The sequence below is a fragment of the Grampus griseus genome (assembly GCF_964374135.1).
Source record: "Grampus griseus genome assembly, chromosome: 2".
Lineage (NCBI taxonomy): Eukaryota > Metazoa > Chordata > Mammalia > Artiodactyla > Delphinidae > Grampus > Grampus griseus.
In genome coordinates this window covers 16,605,695-16,620,478 of record NC_139018.1, presented here as the reverse complement: position 1 = coordinate 16,620,478, position 14,784 = coordinate 16,605,695, and positions in this window count along the sequence as shown.

The window sequence follows — 14,784 nt, the reverse complement described above, 5'->3', positions numbered from 1 at the left end:
GCCACAGAAATGCTAATATCTAGTCATGTTGGGGGAAAAAATAATTTGAAGTCTGAATTGTATTTTATTTTTTATTTTGAACTTAAAATGTGTGCATTTTGCAAAGCTCAATACCTCCATGTCTCCCACCTCTATGTAATATTTATCACTACAGATTTCAGAAGATTGAAGCCTTGGTTGGTTAAGCTATCTGCAGAATGGTGTCTGTTTGCCATTTTTCTGGTAACAATGTGGACTGGAAACTGTAATGAAGACTTACAGAAGACATTCAACCCAACACTGTGTGCCATTTCCCGCCTGCCCTCTTATTGAAGGCAGAGGTGCGGTTAGTGGAAATTGCTTTGCAAACCAGGGGAAAAAGGCATAGCACAGGGGAGCAAAGCATCGTTTCCATATTATATCAGAAGGCCATAACAGCAATGTTACAAGTTAGATGGACCTTGTGAAAAGTTTGGTCATGCTTGACTAAAATCGTATGTTTATCTTGAGACTCTTGCATTTGAAAATACGTATTTATTTGCATTATGAAATGAGCCAAAATTCTTGATTTTTACAGTTTCTGTCCAGTTGTATCTGTCTACACAGATCACATAATTTGCACACAAATGTGATTGGTTATCATTAGCCCACTCTTCTCTTCGGAACTCCCAAATGTGTGGTTAATTTCCTCAGACCTAAAGAAGAGTCAGTTTCTGAGAATGGCATCTTGTTTTATTTACACAAATAAGCATGTTCCTTGTAAGACTCTCCATAACATTTGGCTGATAATGTTTAATCAGATTATTCATGGGTGAGGCCTGGGGAATTATCTAGGTAAAAGTAGCAAGCTGTGTAACAATGTGCCATCGTCAGAAAGACTCGGGATGAACGTATACTGTGTAGTCATTTTTTTGTCCACTGTTTGCTGACTGGGGAAGACAATCAGACACCTTTAAAGTACACCACCTCCTGTTTTCAGAATGTCCCTTGCTATCCTCCTCTCCTGCTTTTCTCTCCTCATTTGAGAGTGATAGAGGAAGGCCACATTTTTGACATAAATGTGAAGCAAAAATGTGTTCTTAAATATACCCTTTAAAGACATTTCAGTGGTAAGTGCAATCACATTGTGGTAAAAATCTCCTTTCTCAACAATTTCTAATTTATTTAATAGCAGTTCTCCTTCCTTCACGCCTCCACCTCACCCCTGGAGTCCTGATTTTTTTCAAACTGGTTTGCCACAGACAGAGAGAGAGATACAAAAATTTTGGACTCAAATAACAGCTGAGGAAGATGGTGAGAAGTGCTCAGCTGTGAAATCTCTGAAAGTTGTAATAGGAATCAGATGAGCAAGTGACATCATTATGGCTCAGGCACTGCCTTGACAAAAATCTGTTCTCAATTTTTGAGTTGCCTAGAAGCAAAAATAATATTTAAGCAAAATAGGTTATAAAATCAGTATGTTAGCCGGTATCTCGTAAGTCAGTCATTTTATCATTTCAAATATCTAAAAACACTCATGTACATTAATGAGACATTGACATTTAGAGCGGGGAACAGCACACTGGGATATCAAAATAAGCAAAGAGTTAATATCCCCATTACTCATGTGCTTTTAAGGGTCATGGCCATGGCTAGCTCCTCAAATAGCAGTTTATTATGTGCCTTGAACACAGTGGGGCTAGGAGGTGGGGCAGGAAGCTTGGAACATTTTATTTTTTTACCGCTATCTTCAATAAGTTACAAAGGATCTGCCCTTCCTGATTTTTTTTTAATTGCTATTGATTTCTTGGCTCATTCTTATAGTTTTCCTACATTATGGAGCTACTAAGAGTGTAGGCTATTTGAATTCAGTACTCGCGTCTTTAGCCTGGCTGTTCATGTCTAATGCCAGCTCTATCTTGGAACATAAGAATGAGTGTTTCTAAGCAAGCTCTTGGGTGAGACTCTATATGGCAGGGTTATCCTAACCCCACTTAGCCCTAGGTTCCTGTTTCTCAGTGTGATCACCACTTGTAGCCTTTTGTAGCCTTTTGGTGATTTGGTCAGTCTACTCACCAAGTAACGAGACCTATGGGTGAGTTAGCAGCCAGAGAGTGGCTGCTGGGCTATGTACTACAATGTCCATTGGGCCACATAGGATACTCAGCCATTTTTGCCAAAACAAAATGTGAAAGTATTGGTATCTTCACTGTTGTCTTCTGTCTGTGCTCAGGTATCTCCTTCTAGATCTCTTTTCCTCAGATCAGGTAGCTGCAGAAAAAATAAACAAGTTTACTACCAAAACTGATATCCACTATGGGAAGGAGATACCACTTCTTGCAAAAATACTCCATGTTTATAAGTAATTTTCTTGGTGCCAACATAACTAGATATGTTGGTTATAGCAACCTCTTCCCTGTAGAGGTCAGAGGGAAAGTCCTAGTATTCCTCAGCTCAATGCCTCTCAAATCTGAAGATTCCCTCTATTCTTAACCTTTTCAAAGAGCAAAGGATGGGGTGAAGGTTAAGGCACAGAGCCTTTTCTTACCAACCCCAAGGGAGGTATCTGACTCTCACGTTGGGCATCTCTGTCTTTAGGATATAGACTAGTTTATGTCCAATTATCTTGAACTTTCAGCTTTAGTCATCAATTCCAGGATATGTAGAAAGGTATTTCTACAAATAATGTTATGCTAGCTCAGCGTCAGCTGCTATCACTGCTCCTACAAGAGGTGTAATTTTCAATAAAGGAACCAACTAAAAGTATTGGTAAGCATTGTAAGAAAATTTCAAACAGCGTTTTCATTTTAAGTTGTTTTATAAAGAGAAGGTGAACAAGTATAAGATTCTTTCTCACTCTATCATTCCTATCACCCTCCTTAGTTCCTTTCTTTCCCAGGTATATTCCAAAAGAATAATTCATTTTATTATCTATTTGAAGTATTTCCCATCCACCTTGAGTCCCTAGAACAGTTAGTTCAAACATGAAGAAAGTCCAGTTTATCCACGTGACACCAAGTATTCTGGAAACACAATAGGTGTTTATAAAATACCCTGCTGTATAAATAATCAGAAGACTGGAGAATCTGGGCTTATCAATTCATTTACTTGACTACAATTAAGATAATAATGGTGAAAAGTAACACTATAATAAGAATGAAAATAGAGATGTCCTTTTCTCCAAAGAGTTAAAATCTTTGTAAAAGTTATGATGCTTATTATGGAATTTTTTAAGATAAATACTACTCATTTTCATATTTCATGGTTTTGAAATTTGACAAATTGATGCACACAGTGGCTGATTCCAATGCTCATAAACTCAGCGGTTAAGGAAGCCAAATCTAAGGCGTGGGTTTTTGGAATTTCAGGCAAGGGAGGCTAGGCTACATGAGCACTGCTTAAAGTGTGGTATCTTGATATCCTGCAGTGTCCGTTCCTGCTTAAGATCAGATTCCTTTATTCTAGCTCTCTGGCACATTGAAGAACCTCAAATTGCACGGAAATAATTGAGGATGGCTTATTGTGATCATTCATATCATATGCAAACCTTATGAGGTTGATGAGCTATGCGAAATAGCACTGCTGTGTCCTAGCCACTGAAATTATCTGTATGAATGGTTATTGTCTGTGTCACTCCAAACCTCAAATATGTATAATGCTACTTTCATTCAAGTCATATGTGTTCAGAGCCTTTCAACATAGCATTTCAAAATAACTGTGAAAGTGGAAGCTATGCATAAGTTCCACACTCCGCCCATTACAACCCATGCTCAGGAATTCCTCACCTGTTAATGCAGATTCTTCCTAAGATCTTAGGCTTCCCCTGTCTTGTTTGAGAGAAGTGATATTGAAATGAACCACATCTCAAAACATAGAGAAGTAAGTTCTGACAGGGCACATATTTCTCTTCTGCCAGGATTATTTAGAGGATTTTTAGAACTTGGCTTCTGAAAAAGTGAAGCTGAATGTACAACATGTGATAGAGCTGAAATGTTTTCTGAACAAGGGAACGAATTGCTTTTAAAGGCATGGAACTATGTTCATATACACAAATGTGTTTATACAGACACACCCATGCATGCATTGAGAGGTGATTTTTCTTCCTTTTTAGTGCTGGAATACAATTTGGCCAATACTTTAAAAAAGTTATTTTCTTTGTGTTCAAACTTTTCATTTCAAAACACAAAAAGCATAATGCTATTGAAAGGGAGTAAAATATACCATCCAAAATATGCCTCTTTGGCATATAGATTATCTTAAGATGGTTATTAAAAGAAACCCAGCAGACATGAAAGAATCTCTGAAAACTGAGTAGACATTATCCTTTTAAAAGAACATCTACTTTTATAAGGATAAACTGAAATATTGTTTTTCCCTGTATCTCATGTTTCTAAATTCCCCACATTCCATCTCCATCTTAGTAAAATAAATAAGTCCTACATTTTTGCAGTGACATTAGATGTCACAATATGACAGGAAACTTGCTGCCACTTGACAAAGAGAACTGTATCCAGTTTTTTACTATTAGTTCCAGTTCTCCTGGTAACTTAAATCCTGGGGAAGAACTTGCCCTGCACTGATGAAGCCCGTGTTCTATCCAGAGTTGAACAAAGTGTCTTTCTTGCTGGCGCTGGTGCCTTCAACTATCTCTGGAACTTGTCAAGGAGGAGGAGGGTCAAGAATAGCTTTCTCGGGCTTCCCTGGTGGCGCAGTGGTTGAGAGTCCGCCTGCCGATGCAGGGGACACGGGTTCTTGCCCCGGTCCGCGAAGATCCCACATGCCTCGGAGCGGCTGGGCCCGTGAGCCACGGCCGCTGAGCCTGCGCGTCCGGAGCCTGTTCTCTGCAACGGGAGAGGCCACAACGGTGAGAGGCCCGCGTACCGCAAAAAAAAAAAAAAAAGAAAAAGAAGAATAGCTTTCTCATTTTAAGCAATGTGACAAAGCAGCATAAAGTGTCCCATTTCAGCAAGTCTGCATGAAGTTCCTGCAATTGGTGCAATCAAATCAAATCTGTTCACCAGAAGTCAAATGCATGAGCTTCATTCTCCCTTGTAATTCAGGAATTAGAGAGCCATCTACTGGTCTCATCTTCCCAAGTGATTTTCCAAACAGACAGGAGAATATCATGAAGAAGTGAAACATAGGCCACAATTTTAAGCCAAACAAAAAATATTTACCTTTCTCATTATGTTTGGAGAAAATAATTGTATTCTTTTCTTCTCTGAGACTGAAGGATAAAATAGAAGTAGAACTTCTATTGGGCAAATTAGATAAAATAGAGACTACATCATACAAGTAAAATACAATGGTAACTTATAGTAATTAAACAGTTAATCAGCAAGTAGTGGAAAATGTGCTACATATTTAGTTTGCTTTTCTAGAATAAGTATGAGACATGATAACTTCTTTCAGAAACCTTTTATTCTAATTTGAAAAAAAAGAAAATTAAAAATAGGACACTGAATGGATGATACAATATTTTGGCATCAAAGTAAATGTACAGGACTTGAAGTTAGAACGCCTGAGTCTAAATGTTGCGTACTCAGCATTTATTAGCCTGATAATGTGGACTAGCTCACTTAGCCTCACTTTTTCTTTTTTTTTTTTGGCAATTTTTTTTTGACATCTTTATTGGAGTATAATTGCTTTACATTGCTGTGTTAGTTTCTCCTGTATGACAAAGTGAATCAGCTATATGTATACATATATCCCCATATTCCCTCCCTCTTGTGTCTCCCTCCCACCCCTCCCTATCCCACCCCTCTAGGTGGTCACAAAGCACTGACTGATCCCCCTGTGCTATGCAGCTGCTTCCCACTAGCTATCTATTTTACATTTGGTAGTGTATATATGTCCATGCCACTCTCTCACTTCGTCCCAGCTTACCCTTCCCCCTCCCCGTGTCCTCAAGTCCATTCTCTATGTCTGCATCTTTATTCCTGTCCTTCCCCTAGGTTCTTCAGAACCAATTTTTTTTTTTTTTAGATTCCATATATATGTGTTAGCATACGGTATTTATTTTTCTCTTTCTGACTTAATTCACTCTGTATGACAGATTCTAGGTCCATCAACCTCACTACAAATAATTCAATTTTGTTTCTTTTTATGGCTGAGTAATATTGCATTGTATATATGTGCCACATCTTCTTTATCCATTCATCTGTTGGTGGACACTTAGGTTGCTTCCATGTCCTGGCTATTGTAAATAGAGTTGCAATGAACATTGTGGTATATGACTCTTTTTTCTTTTTTTTTTTCCATTTATTTATTTATTTTCTTATTAGTCATCCATTTTATACACATCAGTGTATACATGTCAATCCCAGTCTCCCAATTCATCACACCACCACCCCCACCCCCTGCCGCTTTCCCCCCTTGGTGTCCATACGTTTTTTCTCTACTTCTGTGTCTCAATTTCTGCTCTGCAAACCTGTTCATCTGTACCATTTTTTAGGTTTCATATATATGTGTTAATATATGATATTTGTTCTTCTCTTTCTGACTTACTTCACTCTATATGACAGTCGTTAGATGCATCCACGTCTCTACAAATGACCCGATTTTATTCCTTTTTATGGCTAAGTAATATTCCATTGTATATATGCACCACAACTTCTTTACCTATTCATCTGTCGATGCACATTTAGGTTGCTTCCATGACATGGCTATTGTAAATAGTGCTGCAATGAACATTGGGGTGCATGTGTCTTTTTGAATTATAGTTTCCTCTGAGCATATGCCCAGGAGTGGGATTGCTGGGTCATATGTTAATTCTATTTTTAGTTCTTTAAGGAACCTCCATACTGTTCTCCATAGTGGCTGTATCAATTTATATTCTCACCAACAGTGCAAGAGGGTTCTCTTTCTCCACACCCTCTCCAGCATTTGTTGTTTGTAGATTTTCTGATGATGCCCATTCTAACTGGTGTGAGGTGATAACTCATTGTAGTTTTGATTTGCATTTCTCTAATAATTAGTGACATTGAGCAGTTTTTCATGTGCTTCTTGGCCATCTGTATGTCTTCTTTGGAGAAATGTCTAATTAGGTCTTCTGCCCATTTTTGGTCTGGGTTGTTTGTTTTTTTTGTTATTGAGCTGCATGTGCTGTTTATATATTTTGGAGATTAATCCTTTGTCTGATGATTCATTTGCAAATATTTTCTCCCATTCTGAGGGTTGTCTTTTCGTTTTGTTTATGGTTTCCTTTGCTGTGCAAAAGCTTTTAAGTTTCATTAGGTGCCATTTGTTTATTTTTGTTTTTATTTCCATTACTTTGGGAGATGGATCAAAAAAGGTCTTTCTGTGATTTATGTCAAAGAGTGTTCTTCCTATGTTTTCCTCTAAGAGTTTTATAGTGTCCGGTCTTACATTTAGGTCTCTAATCCACTTTGAGTTTATTTTTGTGTATGGTGTTAGGGAGTTTTCTAATTTCATTATTTTACATGTAGCTGTCCAGTTTTCCCAGCACCACTTATTGAACAGACTGTCTTTTCTCCATTGTATATTCTAGCCTCCTTTGTCATAAATTAGTTGACCATAGGTGTGTGGGGTTATCTCTGGGTATTCTATCCTGTTCCATTGATCTGTATTTCTGTTTTTGTGCCAGTACCATATTGTCTTGATCACTGTAGCTTTGTAGTATAGTCTGAAGTCAGGGAATCTGATTCCTCCAGATCTGTTTTTTTTCCCTCAAGACTGCTTTGGCTATTCGGGATCTTTTGTGTCTCCATACAAATTTTAAGATTTTTTTGTTCTAGTTCTGTAAAAAATGCCATTGGTTATTTGATAGGGATTGCATTGAATCTGTAGATTGCTTTGGGTAGTATAGTCATTTTCACAATATTGGTTCTTCCAATCCAAGAACATGGTATATCTCTCCATCTGTTGGTATCATCTTTAATGTCTTTCATCAGTGTCTTATAGTTTTCTGCATACAGGTCTTTAGTCTCCATCAGTAAGTATATTCCTAAGTATTTTATTCTTTTTCTTGCAATGATAAATGGGAGGGTTTCCTTAATTTCTCTTTCAGATGGTTCATCATTAGTGTATAGGAATGCAAGAGATTTCTGTGCATTAATTTTGTATCTTGCTACTTTACCAAGTACATTGATTAGCTCTAGTAGTTTTCTGATGGCATCTTTAGGATTCTCTATGTATAGTATCATGTCATCTGCAAACAGTGACCGTTTTACTTCTTCTTTTCCAATTTGTATTCCTTTTATTTCTTTTCCTTCTCTGATTGCCATGGCTAGAACTTCCAAAACTATGTTGAATAATAGTGGTGAGAGTGGACATCCTTGTCTTGTTTCTGATCTTAGAGGAAATGCTTTCAGTTTTTCACCATTGAGAATGAGATTTGCTGTGGGTTTGTCATATATGGCCTTTATTATGTTGAAATATGTTCCCTTTATGCCCACTTTCTGGAGAGTTTTTATCATAACTGGGTGTTGAATTTTGTCAAAAGCTTTTTCTGCATCTATTGAGATGATCATATGTTTTTTTATTTTTCAATTTGTTAATACGGTGTATCACATTGATTGATTTGTGTATATTGAAGAATCCTTGCGTCACTGGGATAAATCCCACTTGATCATAGTGTATGATCCTTTTAATGTGTTGTTGGATTCTGTTTGCTATTATTTTGTTCAGGATTTTGCATCTATATTCGTCAGTGGTATAGGTCTATAATTTTCTTTTTCTGTAGTATCTTTTTCTGGGTTTATTGTCAGGGTGATGGTGGCCTCATAGAACGAGTTTGGGAGTTTTCCTTCCTCTGCAATTTTTTGGAAGAGTCTGAGAAGAATAGGTGTTAGCTCTTCTCTAAATGTTTGATAGAATTCACCTGTGAACCCATCTGGTCCTGGACTTTTGTTTGTTGGAAGATTTTTAATCACAGTTTCAATTTTATTATTTGTGATTGGTCTGTTCATATTTTCTATTTCTTCCTGGTTCAGTCTTCAAAGGTTATACCTCTAAGAATTTGTCCATTTCTTCCAGGTTGTTCATTTTATTGACATAGAGTTGCTTGTAGTAGAATCGTAGGATGCTTTGTATTTCTGCAGTGTCTGTTGTAACTTCTCCTTTTTCATTTCTAATTTTACTGATTTGAGTCCTCTCTCTCTTTTTCTTGATGAGTCTGGCTAATGGTTTATCAATTTTGTTTATCTTCTCAAAGAACCAGCTTTTAGTTTTATTGATCTTTGCTATTGTTTTCTTTGTTTCTATTTCATTTATTTCTGCTCTTATTTTTATGATTTCTTTCCTTCTGCTAACTTTGTGTTTTGTTTGTTCTTCTCTCTCTAGTCCTTATAGGTGTAACATTAGATTGTTTATTTGAGAGTTTTCTTCTTTTTTGAGGTAGGCTTGTATAGCTATAAACTGCCTTCTTAGAATTGCTTTTGCTGAATCCCATAAGTTTTGGATCGTCGTGTTTTCATTGGCATTTGTCTCTAAGTATTTTTTTTTTGATTTCCTCTTTGATTTCTTCAGTGATCTCATGGTTATTTAGTAACGTATTGTTTTGCCTTCATGTATTTGTGTTTTTTATGTTTCTTTCCCTGTAAGTGATTTCTAATCTCACTGTGTTGTGGTTAGAAAAGATACTTGATATGGTTTCAACTTTCTTAAATTTACTGAGGCTTGATTTGTGACCCAAGATGTGATCTATCTTGGAGAATGTTCCAAGTGCACTTAAGAAGAAAGAGTAATCTGCTGTTTTTGGATGGAATGTCCTCTAAATATCAGTTAAATCTATCTGGTCTACTGTGTCATTTAAAGCTTGTGGTTCCTTATTAATTTTCTCTTTGAGTGATCTGTCCATTGGTGTAAGTGAGGTGTTTAACTCCCACACTATTATTAGGTTACTGTCGATTTCCTCTTTTAGAGCTGTTAGCAGTTGCCTTATGTATTGAGGTGCTCCTATGTTGGGTGCATAAATATTTACAATTGTTATACCTTTTCTTGGATTGATCCCTTGATCATTATGTAGTGTCCTTCTTTGGCTTTTGTAATAGTCTTTATTATAAAGTCTATTTTGTCTGATATGAGAATTGCTACTCCAGCTTTCTTTTGATTTCCATTTACATGGAATATCTTTTTCCATCCCCTCACTTTCAGTCTGCATGTGTCCTTAGCTCTGAAGCAGGTCTCTTGTAGACAGCATATATATGGCTCTTGTTTTTGTATCCATCCAGCCAGTCTATGTCTTTGGTTGGAGAACTTATTCCATTTACATTTAAGGTTGTGATCAATATGCAAGTTCCTATTATCATTTTCTTAATTGTTTTGGGTTGTTATTGCAGGTGTTTTCCTTCTCTAGTTCCTTTAGCATTTGTTGTAGAGCTGGTTTGGTGGTACTAAATTCTCTTAGCTTTTGCTTGTCTGTAAAGTTTTTAATTTCTCCATCAAATCTGAATGAGATCCTTGCTAGGTAGAGTAATCTTGGTTGTAGGTTTTCCCTTTCATCCTTTTAAATATGTCCTGCCACTCCCTTCTGGCTTGTAGAGTTTCTGCAGAAAGATCAGCTGTTAACCTTATGGTGATTTCTTTGTATATTATTTGTTGTTTTTCCTTTTTTGCTTTCAATAATTTTTCTCTGTCTTTATTTTTTGTCAATTTGATTACTATGTGTCTCAGCATTTTTCTACTTGTTTCTATTTTTTCTTTGCATTTAATTTTTGATAGTTTGATTAATATGTGTCTTGGAGTGTTTCTCCTTGGATTTATCCTGTATGGGACTCTACACTTCTTGGACTTGATTGACTATTTCCTTTCCCATATTAGTGAAGTTTTCAACTATAATCTCTTCAAATATTTTCTCAGTCCCTTTCTTTTCCTCTTCTTCTTCTGGGACCCCTATAATTCAAATGTTGGTATGTTTAATATTGTCCCAGAGGTCTCTGAGACCATCCTGAATTATTTCATTCTTTTTTCTTTACTCTGCTCTGTGGTAGTTATTTCTACTATTTTACCTTCCAGGTCACTTATCCTTGCTTCTGCCTCAGGTATTCTGCTATTTATTCCTTCTAGATATATTTTTTTTTACTTTCATTTATTGTGTTGTTCATCACTGTTTGTTTGCTTTTTAGTTTTCTAGGTCCTCGTTAAACGTTTCTTGTAATTCCTACATTTTATTTCCAAGATTTTGGATCATCTTTACTATCATTGCTCTGAATTCTTTTTCAGGTATACTGCTTATTTCCTCTTCATTTGTTTGTTCTGGTGGGTTTTTACCTTGCTCCTTCATCTGCTGTGCGTTTCTGTGTCTTCTCATTTTGCTTAACTTATTGTGTTTGGGGTCTCCTTTTCGCAGGCTGCAGGTTCATAGTTCCCATTGTTTTTGGTATCTGCCCCCAGTGGGTAAGGTTGATTCAGTTGGTTATGTAGGCTTCCTGGTGGAGATGTCTGGTGCCTGTTTTTCGGTGGATAATGTTGGATCTTGTCTTTCTGATGGGCAGGACCGTGTCTGGCAGTGTGTTTTGTGGCATCTGTGTACTTATTGTGATTTTAGGCAGCCTCTTTGCTAATGGCTGGGGTTGTGTTCCTGTCTTGTTAGTTGTTTGGCAGGTGGTGTCCAGCATCATAGCTTGCTGGTCATTGAGTGGAGCTGGGTGTTAATGTTGAGATGGAGATCTCTGGGAGAGCTCTCACCGATTGATACTACATGTGACCAGGAGGTCTCTGGTTGTCCAATGTCCTGAACTCTGCTCTCCCACCTCAGAGGCTTAGGCCTGACACCCAGCCCGAGCACAAAGACCCTGTCTGCTACATGGCTGTAGTGCCTTCAGAGTTGGAGAACCTGGCCTGTAGTGGCTGTCCTTCTGTGCTGCATTTTAGAATAACCTGCTTCTTCCTTGTTTGGCCCCAAAGACAGTGTTCCACAGAGAAAAACAGTAGCCTTGAAAATAGTCACAGCTCTGAGATGGCTTTTTTTTTTTTTCATTTTTGCTTAGTCAGGTTTCACTTGCTCACAAGGGGCTACATGCAGAGATCTCGCACCTGGTTCTTCTGAAGAGATTTTCTTGTGTGGAATGGCTGCAGCCAGCATCTCAGCTTAGGCAGGTGTGTGCAGAAATGGGATGAAGGACACTGCATCCAAGATCAGCCTCAGTTTTTCTATCTGATAATTGTGGAAGATAATATCTACCTCACCAATTTATTGTAACATAATGCTCTAAATTTTTAAAAGTTTTATACATGCAGAGTATAAAATGCTGATATCATGGAGTCCAATGAAATGCATGAAGTTGGAATCTAAACCTGAAGGAGGAGCAATTAAGGTCAGAGTACTTATGGGGGATGTTATAAAGAGCACCTGGATAATGGAAAATATTTCCAAAAGTGAAAGTGAGTTAGATGGGCATTTATAAAGTGCTAAAGTATGTAAACATAGGACACATCAATCTGAGGGGAAAAAATATGTTAATCCTTGATTTCCCCATGGATAGGAGCAGTTTAGTTTATATTGAACTGCTGGAAGGTTGGGAAAGAGGTTAGAGTAAGTTGAAATTTAATCTCTGGCTAGTTGAACATAGGTTTTAAAAAAATCAGAAAGGGAGAGAATAACTGATTCACTTTGATATAAAGCAGAAACTAACACACCATTGTAAAGCAATTATACTCCAATAAAGATGTAAAAATAATAAAAATTAAAAAATAATAAAAATTAAAAAAATATAAAAGAGGAAAAAAAAAATCAAGTATTGAATAAAATGAAGAAGAGGAAGATGATGGAGGGAGTGTTCCAGAGAGCATTAGGTGAAAAAAGGAGACCTCATAAAATATGAGTGAAAATGCTGAAAGACATAAATTAGCTTGGAGAGTAGAAAATAAGAATAATGATGACTAAAATCTTTGGGATTTCTAGAGGTTTTGTATAAGCGTTAGAACTCTAAGGTGAGGGTAGTCGTTACAAGCATGGGCTGGTCTTCTGCAAATGCTAAGTAATGAAATAGACTCCTGTGAGCAAACTGCTCCCTTCATTCAAATGTTCATTTTTGTACATCAGAAATTTACAATCCATTTAGACAAAAGATCTAAGATTCCTGGGAGACTTCTTTGCAAAGGGAATTCTAAAGCCCATCTTTACTTCAAAGAGTAAACAAAGGTATGAACGGGTTTTCTTTGCATGTCTTCATTCAGGAAAACTTATCATGTTTCTTTGGAATATAATAATAAAAAGCTTTATATCATCGTTTTCTTTTTAAGGATTGCATGATGAGAGTGAGTAATATAGCTATTGTTAATTTTTAGACAATGAAAGTAAATTAATACTGTGCAATATTGGGTATTTTACAAAGCCTTCCAAATTTCAGTACCAATTAAAGAGCATATTTTCCCCTTCAGTATTTCTAATTTAAAAAAACTAATTAAGCATAACTTATATTAACATTAATAGCATTAAAGGAAAATGCTTAGGATGATTATATTCTTGAATTCTATTATCTGGATAAAACATTTAACCATCTTCAGTCTCTATATTTGTTGTACAGAATTTAAACTCCATTCTCTCTCACACATACCATCTTTAAAAGCTGAACTCACAGGATACCTCCTTCCTGAAGTAAGTGAATTCCCAGTTCTGTTAAAGTCTGAAGGTGAAATTCACTGCAAGTTCTGAAAGCACATCCTGCTTATTTAAAGGATCATCATCTCCCACAATGAACTAAACTCATGATTATGAATGTTTTATTTTGCTTCCATTCCTCTCTCAATTACATTTTAAAATATCTCTTTTGAACATGAACATTTGTGTCATCTCTCAAATGAAAATCACTTCTTCCCTCTGAAGCCCCAGAGGTTTTAATGGATTCCTCAGTTACAGCATTCATTATATTTCCCTTGTTTTTTAATTATTGTTGTCATTGTTAATCGATCCTAGCAAAAAGTGTTGTTCAAAATAGGACTCATCCTCTGGGAGTGGTCGGTGGATTGACAGATGACCTTTAGCCCAGTGCAGACCACAAACATACACTCACATCTCTCAGCCCATATCAGGGATATGGATATGACAGGAACAGGAGCAGGAACAAGGCACCTCATCCACTAGGAGTCCTGCTATGTTGATTAGGCCATTTATGCTAGAAATGGAATCATTGTACTTGATTAAAGGGTCTATGCAATGGTGGCCAAAACTAATTAGACATCAAAATTACTAAGGATCTTAAAAACAGGGGGGGGCTTACCTAGGCTCTAGATTAGAATTCTATATTATACTTCCCTAGGATTTAGTCCTATAAGTTGTGTCTTTAAGAATCTTTCATTTGAAACCACTGGTTAGTCCAAAAACACCTAGCAAAGTAACTAAGTCCTGAGATACACATAAATTAGTTCGAAGGATTTATAGCTCTACTCTCCAACCTAGCTAACCAAAATTCTTTATAAAGTGTTAAGGCTCAAATCCGATTTAATTTTGTTTGCCTTCCTTTGCCTTGTTTTGTATATTTCTACCTCAAAGACCATTCGGGGTGGAATAACTTTTGCAATCAGAATTCTGGATACTGTGGTTAGTATCCAGGACATCTTGGCATAATCTCAATCTGCTGGTCCCACCTTAGTGTACACAATACTTTTAATACTTATAACTTTATAATGCTCTAATAAATCTAATTGAATAAAAATCAGTTTAGAATTTGAGGGAGAGCCATCAAGTCACTAAGGTCCACTTTTTATCAGGGATATGTTGATTATGAACCCATAATTCAGGACACATTTAATGGTCCTGGAAATCTTTGGAAAGCTGTGGCTAAGTGCTTGCATTTTTCACATCAAACCACTGGAGTTCAAAGTACATCTTCCACTTATTTGCTTGCAATCATGCTGAAGTTG